Genomic DNA, 12,033 nt, shown 5'->3' with positions numbered 1-12,033 from the left:
GATCCGTCCACTGTGTGCACTTGTTCGGGAATTTCCTTGGGTTGTGTAGGAACTTGTTGAGTAGTGGCCCACGTCTTATCCATGTAAATACCACTAGCACCACAGTCTAGTAAAGCCATAGTCTTTTCTTGACGGCCGTCAGGAAATTGTAACAGGACTGGTACTATGAACAAGGATGTTGTATTGTCATTAAAGGAACTGATGGAAGGTATAGCTGATAATCCCGTCCCCTCCCTTATTACAGAGGACGGGAAGTGGCGTTTCCCGATGGCCTTGACGGACGTACAGGACAGGTACGAAGCATATGGCCAGCAGAACCACAGTACAGGCACAACCCTTTCTTTCGCCTGTCTTCCCGCTCGCTAGCGGAGAGAGGGCCTCGAGTAGTATCCACCTGCATGGGTTCTCCTTCGATGTCTCTAGCAGGAGGGCGAGGTTCCTCAGAACGATGCGGATAAACTCGTGAAGTGCTTGGTTGGAAAGACCCTCTACTCCTTCTCTTCTCCGATCTCCGTTCCTGAAGGCGGTATTCAATGGAAAGGGCTTGATCCATCAGGCCACGAAGATCTTCCACTCTGGTGGAATGTACTAATTCATCCTTTATTTCTTCTTTGAGTCCTCTACGAAACAAAGTCACCAGCGTACGTTCCACCCAGGTGGTCTCTGCTGCTAACTGACGAAAACGTGTTATGTATTGTAGGACATCTTGTGAACCTTGTTGAATGTCGCATAAGGCTTCTTCCGCTGAAGCCTCCAATCCAGGACGACTAAACATTTGTTTGAAGCGATTCACGAAGGCGGAATAGTCCGACAATACCGGATCGTTGGACGATACCATCGGGGTTGCCCAGGCCAAGGCAGGACCGGATAAGGCACTGATTAGATAACCCACCTTTGTTCTGTCATGGGAGAATTGGGTGGGTCGGAAGGCGAAGTACACCGTTAATGAATCAAGGAACTCACGCAGTTTGGTTGGTTCACCGGAAAAACGATGGGTAGAAGCTGAAAGCGTTGGAACATCACCACTGCGGAAAGCCAAAGCCTGTCGTAACGCAGCATTCTCATTGCGTAGTTGTTGTAATTCTTGAGCTTGTTGCTGAATCGTCGTCAGGAGAGATTGATCCGGATCTGCAGCAGCCACCACTGTGTCATCCATGGTGTTTGAAGACGTCGGAATGGTTTGGCGCTGCAATCTGTCACGACTCACGTGCTGCTTGCGCTTGGAATCTGCAGATCTCGTGACGTGGATCTTGAGTGTTCGGCTTTGGCCCAAAAAGGGGCGACTCTTTCTGGTAGCCACGGTGCTGTAGGCAATGGAAACGCCAAGAACAGACCGTGACCGTCAGAAAATAGCGCCAGAGGGAAAAAAAACCTTCCAAAAAAGGGGAAAAAACCTCCAACAGAATGACTCCTGAAAACAAGAACAAAAGAACAGGAATCAAAAAGAGCTGAATTCAAATAGCACATAATTGGCGAATTCCAGAACCAAAAGGCAAGGAAATCAGGAGCGAAGACACCATCTGAACAGAAAGTGTTGCAGCGCAAAGAAGAGAAGAAAACACCGCCCTTAAATACCAAAAAACAGGAAGTGACCCACAGGAAGAAAAAGGACACCATCTTAGATAGGGAAAAGTAGATAGAACAGAATAGAGTAGAAACCATAGAGACTAGGGAATGATGAATGCTGGGAAGAAAAAGGTAACCTGGGAAGGGGGAAAAGACATAAAGGAAAGTGCAGCAAAAACCCAAGAAAGAAGAAAGAAGAAAAAGAAGAAACAAGAACAGGTAAGAGGGGTCAGGAGACCCCAAAAATGCGGAGGGAGAGAGCAGTGCGAGGCCCCATGTAAGGTCTGGGGCCTCGTAAAGTACAGGAAAGGCTCGGGGCGCGCCGCGTCTTAGAAACGCAATGCGCGGCCCGAGCCGAACGCCCGGCTTGAGCCGAACACTCGGCTCGCGCCGCGCGGTGCGGCGCGACATGAGGCATGCCAGAAAACATTTGACTCTTTAAAACAAGTCCCTGTGTTCAAGGCTACTGACTTTTCAAAAATATTAATTGTCCAAACTGAAGCCTCAGAGCATGGCATAGGGACAGTTCTTTCACAGCTTAATGATGAGGGCCTAGACAGCCCCGTAGGGTTAATCTCTAGGAGTTTACTTCCCCAGGAACTGAGTTGGAGTGCTATTGAAAGGGAAGCCTTTGCTCTGGTTTGGGCAGTGAAGAAGTTGAGACCATACCTGTTTGGGACTCACTTCTGGACTCAGTCAGACCACAGTCCCCTCTGGTGGCTATTACAAATGAGGGGTGAGAATCCAAAATTGTTGAGGTGGCCCATCTCCCTATAGGGAATGGACTTTACAGTGGAACACAGACCTAGACAGACCAAACAAAGGCTGATGGCTATGTTCTTTCACCTTATTGATGAGAACTCCCAGGAGGTTGGGTAGTTCTCCCCACTTTCAGCTGTGGGGGACATGTGTAAGACCTGACAGCCTTAGGATGGTCTTCCCCCAAACATGTTGCTTGTTTGCCTCACATTTTTGCTGATTTCTTTTTGTTGGCCCTAGGACTTTGAGCACGTTATCACTGCTGACCAGTTCTAAAGTGCATGTGCCCTCTCCCTAAAACCCAGTCTGATTTGGTGTATACCTAATTGGCATATTTAATTTACTTAGAAGTCCCTAGTAAAGTGTACTACATGTACTACATGTACCCAGGGCCTGTAAACTAATTGTTACTAGTGGGACTGCAGTACTGCTTTTGCCACCCACTCAATTAGCCCTTATACATGTCCCAAGCCTGCCATTGCAGAGCCTATATGTGCAGTTATAGTGCCACGTCTACTTGGCACTTAAAACCTCTTGCAAAGCCTTAAACTCCCCTTTTATTACATATGTTTGTTGCGCTGGCTATCATTATACCAATGATGCTGCTGAATTTGGGCAGAAGCATCACCTGAATTGTGGGGAACTGAGTTCGATCCCACACCATGTGACAACTGTGGGCCTAATCTGTTTCTGGCCAGCTAGTGGCACCTCACATATGCCCAAGAGCAGGGGTGAACTGTGGCAACTGGGCACATGACATTGTGACTTCTCAGGGAAATCGTGGTAGATCAGATTCTCTCATTTACATTTGTCTCTCACATGGAAAGACAAACAGAGGCATAGCTGCATCCTAGATAGAATGACTTGAACTGCAATAATTAGGATAATAAAACATACTAGAAGCAGAATGGTGACAACAAAAGAAAAACAGAAGAATAGTCCCACCATACTGTCACTATAAAAGATGTATGATTCCTAGCTACACCACTAGCGTTCTATGTTAGAGCACAGCAGGATAAGCCCTAATCCGCCCTTCGGGACCCCCTGGAAAGACATCATCCCTCATAACTGAGTATGACAGTAGTGAAGGAGCCTGTTGTCTATTGTGACACCTTCCCCATATAGGCCAGGGGAACCGGTAGTCTCAGCAAGCAGTTGTAGTGAAGTCAGACAGCATGTGGTAGTGATCATCTCCCTCTGACATGCAGGGGACAGAGAGATGTTTTTATAAACAGCTAGTTTTCTGAGAAAAGTGTCCCCATGTGAAAATACAAAGGCTTCTGTGAAATGTTAGAGACACGGTGTACCACTTTGTGCCGGCAACCCTGTCTGGTTGCAGCCTTGAAGAAAGCACAGAGTGAAAGAATGTTGCGCTAAGAAATGTAAATGCTTCTATAGGCGAAAGGACAGCAAGATAAAGAAAAATAAAATATCACCACAAATGTGATTGTTTTTAAACGAATAAAATGCAACAAAATGAAACGTTTCTGGGCTGTTGGTATAGAAGTGGTTAGGCAGCCTTGTCCCTAAATTAAAAGCAACTAAAATGCAGTACTTTAAAACATATATACGTATGTCAATTGAGACAAGTCAAAACATACTCCAGCAGGCAAATTAAAAAAATTGAGAAGGACAATTTTAAAATTTTAGCAAGGGCGTCAATAATGCCAAATTTTCAAAGTTAGTGTAATTTTGAAAATCCCTAATCACAGCAGCAGGGACAATTGAATCAAGGAAATATTCCACTTCGGCTGGTGGTAACGTGATCAAATCAGTGCCAAGGAAAACCAAAGAGCACTCGTTCCAAAGCTGGAGCTCAAGCCGAGGCAGCAGCATTTCGGGTTGTGCCATATGTTGAGGCAAGAGCTGCATGATCCACAAAGGGCAACTCATAAATGGCTTCCCGTGGCAAACGCACCCTCAAAGCTCATGTCTGGTAATGAGCCCTCAGCAAGAACATCAACAGATCAGCGTCCAATGAAAGTAAGCGCTGCACAGAAAGCAAGATTTCCAGTGCACATTCAAAAAAGCACCAGAGGCACCGAAACACACACTGCACACAATCCAAAGCCGGTCTAAATGACAGAGACCAGTTACACTCCAGTTCTTCCAGAAGTGGTGATCTGAAATACTGCATTGTGCGTTCGTGACACAGTTGCGCTGGTGGAAGCACCATCAGCCCTCCTTGTTACGATGGGTAAGCCATTGTGAATAAACAGCAACAGCAAGATGCCACCTATTATAGCCAAAGTAGCTTGAAATCCCCAGAAGATACTCAAAAATATCAAGTCTATGGCTGAAGGTATTATGCCAAAGGTAGAGGAGGAGGTGTTGATGAAACCAGAACCAACAGCCTCAGAGAAATGCGCAATTCCTGTAGTACTGGATGCATTAAAAATCCATCCCATGAGTGTCTCGGAAAGTTTGTATTTAAAAGGGACTGTATCGCTGCAGATGACCTTGCCACTTGGAGCGCATAGGTCTCACGTGCAAATGTCAGCGCCACATGTTTTTGGAACAATCGAGCTTTTAGACTTGTCAAAAATCACATTTGAAGTAGCAATGTGAGGCCAAATGTCTGCTACTTTTGTCTGTTGCTTGGGGGGGAAAAGTATATTACTGCATCAGGTGACAATTTGGGAGACAGAAACTACATAAGCAATTCCAGCTCACATTCCACAACAGCTCTCACTATTAGGAATCACATAGCTTCCATTAGAGAGGACCTGGAATGCCGGTCTAACCAAGGGAACTGGGACTTCCTTCAGATAGCAAGCAAAATTCACTGCTGAAGCGTTGAACCCCCGTGCAAGGACAGCTGCTTGCAAAGCATTGAATGGCTTATAGAAGTCTCATATTTTCTACCGCTAAGAAAGACCTCTTTTATGTCACTGAGACATTTGTGGGGGAAGGGTGGCTCCCACACCCCATGAATGTATCTATCTCCTAGCCTTTCATATCTGCCCACTGGAAAGTGTTTTAAGCATTGTAGTGTTGAAATATGCAGATTGATAACCCCATGTATTAACCATTCAGCAGATGGTATTTCGGCCACAGTAAAAGGTAACTTTTCCAACTTTTCAATGTTTAGCATAACATAAGTTGCTTCCTTCTTAGCCTTTATTTGTTGCAGTCGCAGCAAGTTAAATGCTGAAAAGATGTCCCTTGTGCTTTTGTGTTGCCGGGGAACATGACCAGATTTTAATGTTTGCAGTCTCCATCCCAACTGCATCATGGACCTAAGCTGACTCTCTCCATGTTGTAGAAATGACATGTCACTTTGTACAATATCTATTGCAGATGAAACAATGTTGTCTAAAGTGTATATGCAGTCCCACCCACCAGGACGTGAAAGTGATGTGTTAAATGTTCCATTTTGGATCAAGCTACTCTTCAGTTGCATTAATGTATTTTTGCCATTTATAGAATTTAGCAGGATCAGGGGTACTGGGTGCATTCAATTACTTAATTTTTGACAAGCCTAAACAACTTGTCTGTTGTACAGTTTAATTTAAAAATAACATTTAAACAAGTATCAGGCATTCTCTAAATAAAACTTCCTTTCCCATTATTTGCAATTTTTTAGTTCTCCATACATTCTTTAAGTCAATCGACTTCAGCCAATATTCATTGCCTCTGTAGCCAACTGGGAAACAAAGAAATCAGAATAAATCAATTTTATATCAGTCAATAAAACATTGCACATTTCTGTTATAGGCAATTTAAAATAATATGACTACGCATTTTTAACATTGTGCCCAGAAAAATATGCAAACTTTTCAGAGTATGTTTTAGAACTCCCCACTGGCGGAGTTGGACAATGCTCCCATTCTGTATAACTAAACATAGTCTTTGGGGTACGTACTCTATGAATGAAATGATGATCATAATTAGTGTAACAGAACATATCTCTATAATTTTCTTTTGATTGATAAATACCTTCTCTTTCAAATGCATTAAAATACTCTAGTTCAGATGACATAGAATCAACTGTTTTTACATCCCAATCATCAGAAAGAACTCCAGGTGTTATTACATCATTCATTGGAAGTTTAAATACATATGGAATTTGAATAACCTCCGTCTGGCCATATATATTAAAAGATACTTAATCCCAAACAATCCAATCAGGAATTGGTATAGCTGAAATGTTTACTATGGACAAATCATGATGGACCTTATGGTAGGAAAGATGTGGTTTTAGGACCCCATCCTCTAATTCAGCTGAAGAGCATTCAGGAAGGTAATGACCATTTATTATTCGAAAAAGATGATGACAAACCCAATCCAAAGAAGGAAGGCAAGTGTAAGAGCCACAGATAGTTCCATTGACAAATCAAATAGTTTATTTTGAGTTAATTTATCAGCTTACATGCTCTTGACAGTCTTGTTGCAGAAGAGGCAGATGAGTCGGTGAGAGAGTCATTGAAGTCTGCAAAATGTCAAGAAGCAGTTTGTGCAAAAACTGGAGTCATGTTTGGAAGAGGAGAACTGGCAGAAGCCTCCCTTGGTGGTTCATAGTAAACAATTCCATCCATTTGAGTTGAATTTGAGAACAATTTCTCACTGTTGTGGACATTTCTTGTTGCAGACGAAGTTAGTGGTACTAATGAAAGATCACCTTCCAACCTCCCTAAGCTCGGGAAAGTGTCAGCATTGCTGCTCAAAACCTGTGGAGGAACATCTTTGCCTATAGTGAGAGGGAGTTGGGAATTACCCAGGTTTCCTCCAGGTCTGCTGTGTAGGATCAGCCATATTTTGTAACTTGACATTGTCGATGGAGACAAAGCAGTTTTCTTTAGAAACGGGCAGCGGTGGTAGAATAACATTTCTGGTACTGTGTATTCCCAGGAATGGAACCGGTGCATGATAAGAAGGACCAAACTCCTTTTTCACAGCAATCTTTTCACACACTAGATCCCCAACTTTTGGAATCCAGCCAGTAGGTGTTATTGGTGCATCCCTTATTCCCAAGGAACTGGCACTGGCAGATGCGTTGTCATAAAGGAACAGTTGTAAGTCCTACAAGACAGTGACACGTTAATTTATGTCAAAATGTGTATCTGCCACCTCCGCGCCAGGACCATCAAGATTTGCAACATACATTTGTGTTACAAACAGGACTTCATATTGGGTACGCCCTCCCAGAGACCTTCTGGCCTGATTATTAAGTGCTGTCTGGACTCCATACAGGTGATTAAGCTAGCTACAACCCGTTCCTTATACTCTTATTGTTAAGGATAGCTTTAAGTCTCGGTTTCTTCGCTCCACAACACTATTTTCCTCGGGATGATACGGAGACGAATAGCACAGTTGGACCACTAACAAAGCCATGGTAACCCTGAATGTCCTTGAAGTGAAAGCAGGGTCATACCCATGGAAATCTGGAGCATGAGTCGACAGCGACTAAGATGTAATTGTATGCTCCGTCAGGTGTCAAGAGGCCACTGTGGTCCAGGTACACACATTGTAGATGTTGTTAGCAATTAAGAGGGGTGTCTATAGTGGGCATTTGACAGTGGACCCTTTTATATGCTGACAGATGTCACAGCAAAGGACATATGTTTGGTCTGTTTGTATAGACCTGGTCACCAGTAATGTGCTTGAATTAGAGAAATAGTAGCTGCCACACCAGCATAGTCAGCGGCAACTCCCTCTTGAGCTGCTTTAATCAATTTAGGTCTTTGTTCCTGGTTGGCGATCATATGATCACCCGCCCCTGGTATTGTTACTAGGGCAGTGTTTAGGCTAGGTATGCAGTAGGAATATCTGGCATGTTATACCTTTGGCAGGGTCTTGCTTTCAGCCAAAGCTTTCACAGCAGCCAATGTTTTATTATCCAACCTTGTCCGTGAACAAGTTATTGCAGCAACAGAAGCTGAGGCTACTGCTTCATCAGCCAAGGTATTGCCTGTAACATGTTTTCCAACATGTTGATGCCCTAATGTATGAACTAAATGGACAATGGGTAGGTTTTTTTTCAGATCGCTACTTTCTCCCATAGTAGTTTGTGTTTGATGGTGTTGCCTTTTGAATCTCTGAACCCGTTATGGCGCCAGTAATGCAGGTATTCATTGAAGGACTGGGCACAGTAGTAGAATCACAGACGATTAATGTTAATTGTCCTGGACCTGTGTCTTCCAGTGCCATCAACAGAGCCTGAGCCTTGAGCTCTGCTAATTGTGCAGTGCAGTCCCCTAAGGTCTGGGTGTAGGTATGTTGTGGATGAAATTCAGCATCCTTCATGTAGCCACTCACAACCGCACAGGCGACCGAGTATTGATGTTTAGTGCCTATTGCTGGTTGGGCTGAACCATCAGTGTCAATTTTTATATGATATTGTTCAATAGGGAAAGTGTTTGCTGGAGCTGGGTAATCTAGTTCACTTTGGAGTTTGTAATTTAGTGTTGAAAACATAATCAACATCAGTGGCCATCAGAGATGTTGCCCATTGAATCCAACAGGCATGTAGTGCCTTGGCGTTAGGGATGCTGGCTTTTGTGACAGCCTCGAGGGCTGGAATCGGAGATATGACAATAATGCATTTCCCCTGGACCAGAGGTCTCTCTTTAATAACAACCATCTGAACACCAGTCAGATTTTTTTCTGTGTTCAGCTGTGGAATACAGATGTGATTTGTGTGCTATAGGGATGGTATTACTCTCATTGAATGTTACATAGGTGAAACCAATGGCACCAGCAATTACTCTGATGACCAAATGTGTTTTGTTGTCCCTTGTGTGTGTTTAGCTGCAAGCATGTCTTGTTACAATGCTCTACGAATGCGTGTGTCTTTGGCTGTCCAATATTGACTTGAAAACTCAGGATGTATTAAATCATACAATGGTTTTATGCATTGTGCATGATCTGGAATGCAAGTTCTGCCAAAGTTTTAAAAGCCAAACAATGAATTTTTTATGGTGTTTGGTGGTTGCAATTGTACGCACTTTTCTAGAAATTTTCATCTGATAATTTGTATCCCAGTAACAGGAAACTAAGAAAGGGTATTTTTATTTTTTTTTAAATTAAATTTGTAGCCTAATTCAGCAAATCCCACACCAATACTGCTCACCCATCTTGTATGTTGAACAAGATCATCATCCGTAAGGTAGATATCATCTAGGTAGGGCAATGTCTCACGGTCATTGTCATGTCAAATTGAAGTTACACAAGCTGAAACCAATCCTGGAATGGTTTTATACCCCTGTAGGAGTCTGCAAATTTTTTGTTGTGCCTAAAGCGCTAAAACTTGTTAAATCCCTACTTTCAGGCACTACATTTTGGCAGAAGAAACTGTTGGAAATATCAAAGGTTGTGTTGTATTTCTTATGCACTGTATTGTTAAGTGCAGTACTGCATGCATTTTGAATGGCAAATGTGCATGTCTGACTATTTTAATGTCTGTAGTCTAAGACTATTCGATATGAATGGTCCGCTTTAGCTACAAGGAACAACAGGTTGTTCATTGATGAGACACAGGGTTCAATTACACCCTGGTACTCTATCTGCATGAGGATTTCTCTCACATGTGCTTTAGCTTCATGTTTCATTGGATATTGAGATTGAGGTTGTGGTTAGTACCTAATTGGTATTATATGGTAGGGAGTGTCTATCCCACCATACATGGTTACGATACAGCACGGGTGCCGGTGTCTAAATCATGCAACAACAACATTTGAAAATATGATAGTGTCTTTAAAATGAAAACAAGTATTTCTTCGACAGGAATTGTTTCAGCTCAATACATCATTTTATGAATTTATTTGTAAAAATCTTTTTATTAGAAACAGTGTCAAACACCAAACAAGACAGGTCGTGCATTGACACATATAAAACACATTAGGATTATAGTTTACATCATCAATAAGCATTTTCCTATCTCTCACTTGTGTGGGGAGTCAAGTTACATCCAGAGCAGTTCAAACATGTTACAGCCTTATAAAAGAAAAACAACGCAGTAAGTCCAGTCACACATTGGAGCAATTAAGTGTAACATCAATGTCTCATCATTTGGCATTAAGAAGCAGTCCCAATTTCTGCACCTGAAGCATGACCAATAGGTAAGTCAAATTGCTGGGTTGCAGTGGACCCTCTCTCACATTTGAACCTATCTGGAAATAGATATAGCCCCGTTCTGCATTCCAACATCCTCAAACTTTAGTCCATTTCTGGGGACACCCCGACCTTCGTACACCACCTTCTTTGCTAGCATACATCAACAATTGTGGTACTTGTTCTGCCCCCCACCCTCCATAAGTGTGAAATGTTCCATTTGGCCACTACTAGTCCCAGTGTAACCCATATATATCATTCAATACGATTTAGGTCTGTCTCCCCTCAAACACTGAGGAGACACCCTCTAGTAGCGAGATCAATACTCTGCTTACATAGGGCACACATACAGCATATTACTGAGTTTCAAAAACATTTTATTAGCCAGCAGTCCCACAGTGTATGATAGAAGGTTCCAGGTTGTCCACATCCACTTCTACAACTCTCTTCAGTTGCTCTACCCATTTTGAAAATGCTGTGTTGTGCCTAGTAGAAATGATGCAAGTTTTCTATTTGGCGAGATGAAACCCCACTCATATAGCTCAGTTTCTGGAGGAACGCAAAGGCTTCCAGCCACTAGTCATCCTCTAGGCTTTCTAGGTTGTGGACTCACCTATCACGCAGGTGTGGGAGGCTGGCTTTCTATATAATGTACAAAAATGATGTGCACTGTGCAAAGAGTCCAAGCAACCACACCCTCATTTACAGAGGTAAAAAATAGACCACCTAATGCTCTAATTTTTATGGTAGCTTGGTTGAGCAGTTAGGCCAATCTTGGGTAGTGCTAAACATTTGTTGTTCTCTCATTACCAATAAATGTGGACACACACTCAAAAGAATAACTCAAGACCAATTTAAAAACACTTTAGATTTTTATAAAATGTTTATGACCAAGATCATCAAAATCAGGTAAGTACTTTTTAAGGCATGATTTTTCAAAGTTTAGAATAAGTAGTCTTTTGTTCGTAAGTACGCACTATAGGAATCTATGGGAGAAAACTTTAAAACTGCATGTAAAATCAGGCAATGTGTTTACCATGGTCTTCTTTCATTTTTAGGTCAAGGTTGTTGAGATGTCCTGTGGACTTGCTGGGGAAGTTCGGGCGACTCCAGGTTTCAGTGGGAGCAGCTGCTGAAAAGCCTTTGGAGCTGGTTGCGAAGGACCATTTAGAAGGTGGACTTCAAGGTGAGTCCAGTGGGTCCCCCTGGAGTGTAGAGGTCGCAAGGGGTGGGGGACCCTTAGAGCACAGCTGGTTCTCATGTGCAGGGCTCAGGGAGGCCGAGTGAAGAGCAGATAGGTGAGGTCACTTTGAAGGTGGATTGCAGGGCAGCATGGCCACTCTGGGGGGGGGGGTTTATTTGTCCTAAAGTCCCTCAACTGGAGCTTGCTTCTGGTCCTTGGAGAGTCTGGAGTGGACTTTTCTTCTGGGTGTTTGATATTGGGGGTTGTAAGGAAATGGCTCCCTGTTGCAGTTACCCCCCACTTTTTACCTGATACTGATGCTGACTTAACTGAAGTGTCCTGGGACCCTGCTAACCAGGCCCCAGCACCAGTGTTCTTTCACCTAAAATGTACCATTGTTTCCACAATTGGCACACCCCTGGCACACAAATAAGTCCCTTGTAAAAGGTACCAGTGGTACCAAGGGCCCTATG

This window comes from Pleurodeles waltl, chromosome 4_1 (genome assembly GCF_031143425.1).
Source record: "Pleurodeles waltl isolate 20211129_DDA chromosome 4_1, aPleWal1.hap1.20221129, whole genome shotgun sequence".
Lineage (NCBI taxonomy): Eukaryota > Metazoa > Chordata > Amphibia > Caudata > Salamandridae > Pleurodeles > Pleurodeles waltl.
Note: the sequence above shows the minus strand (reverse complement) of the source record.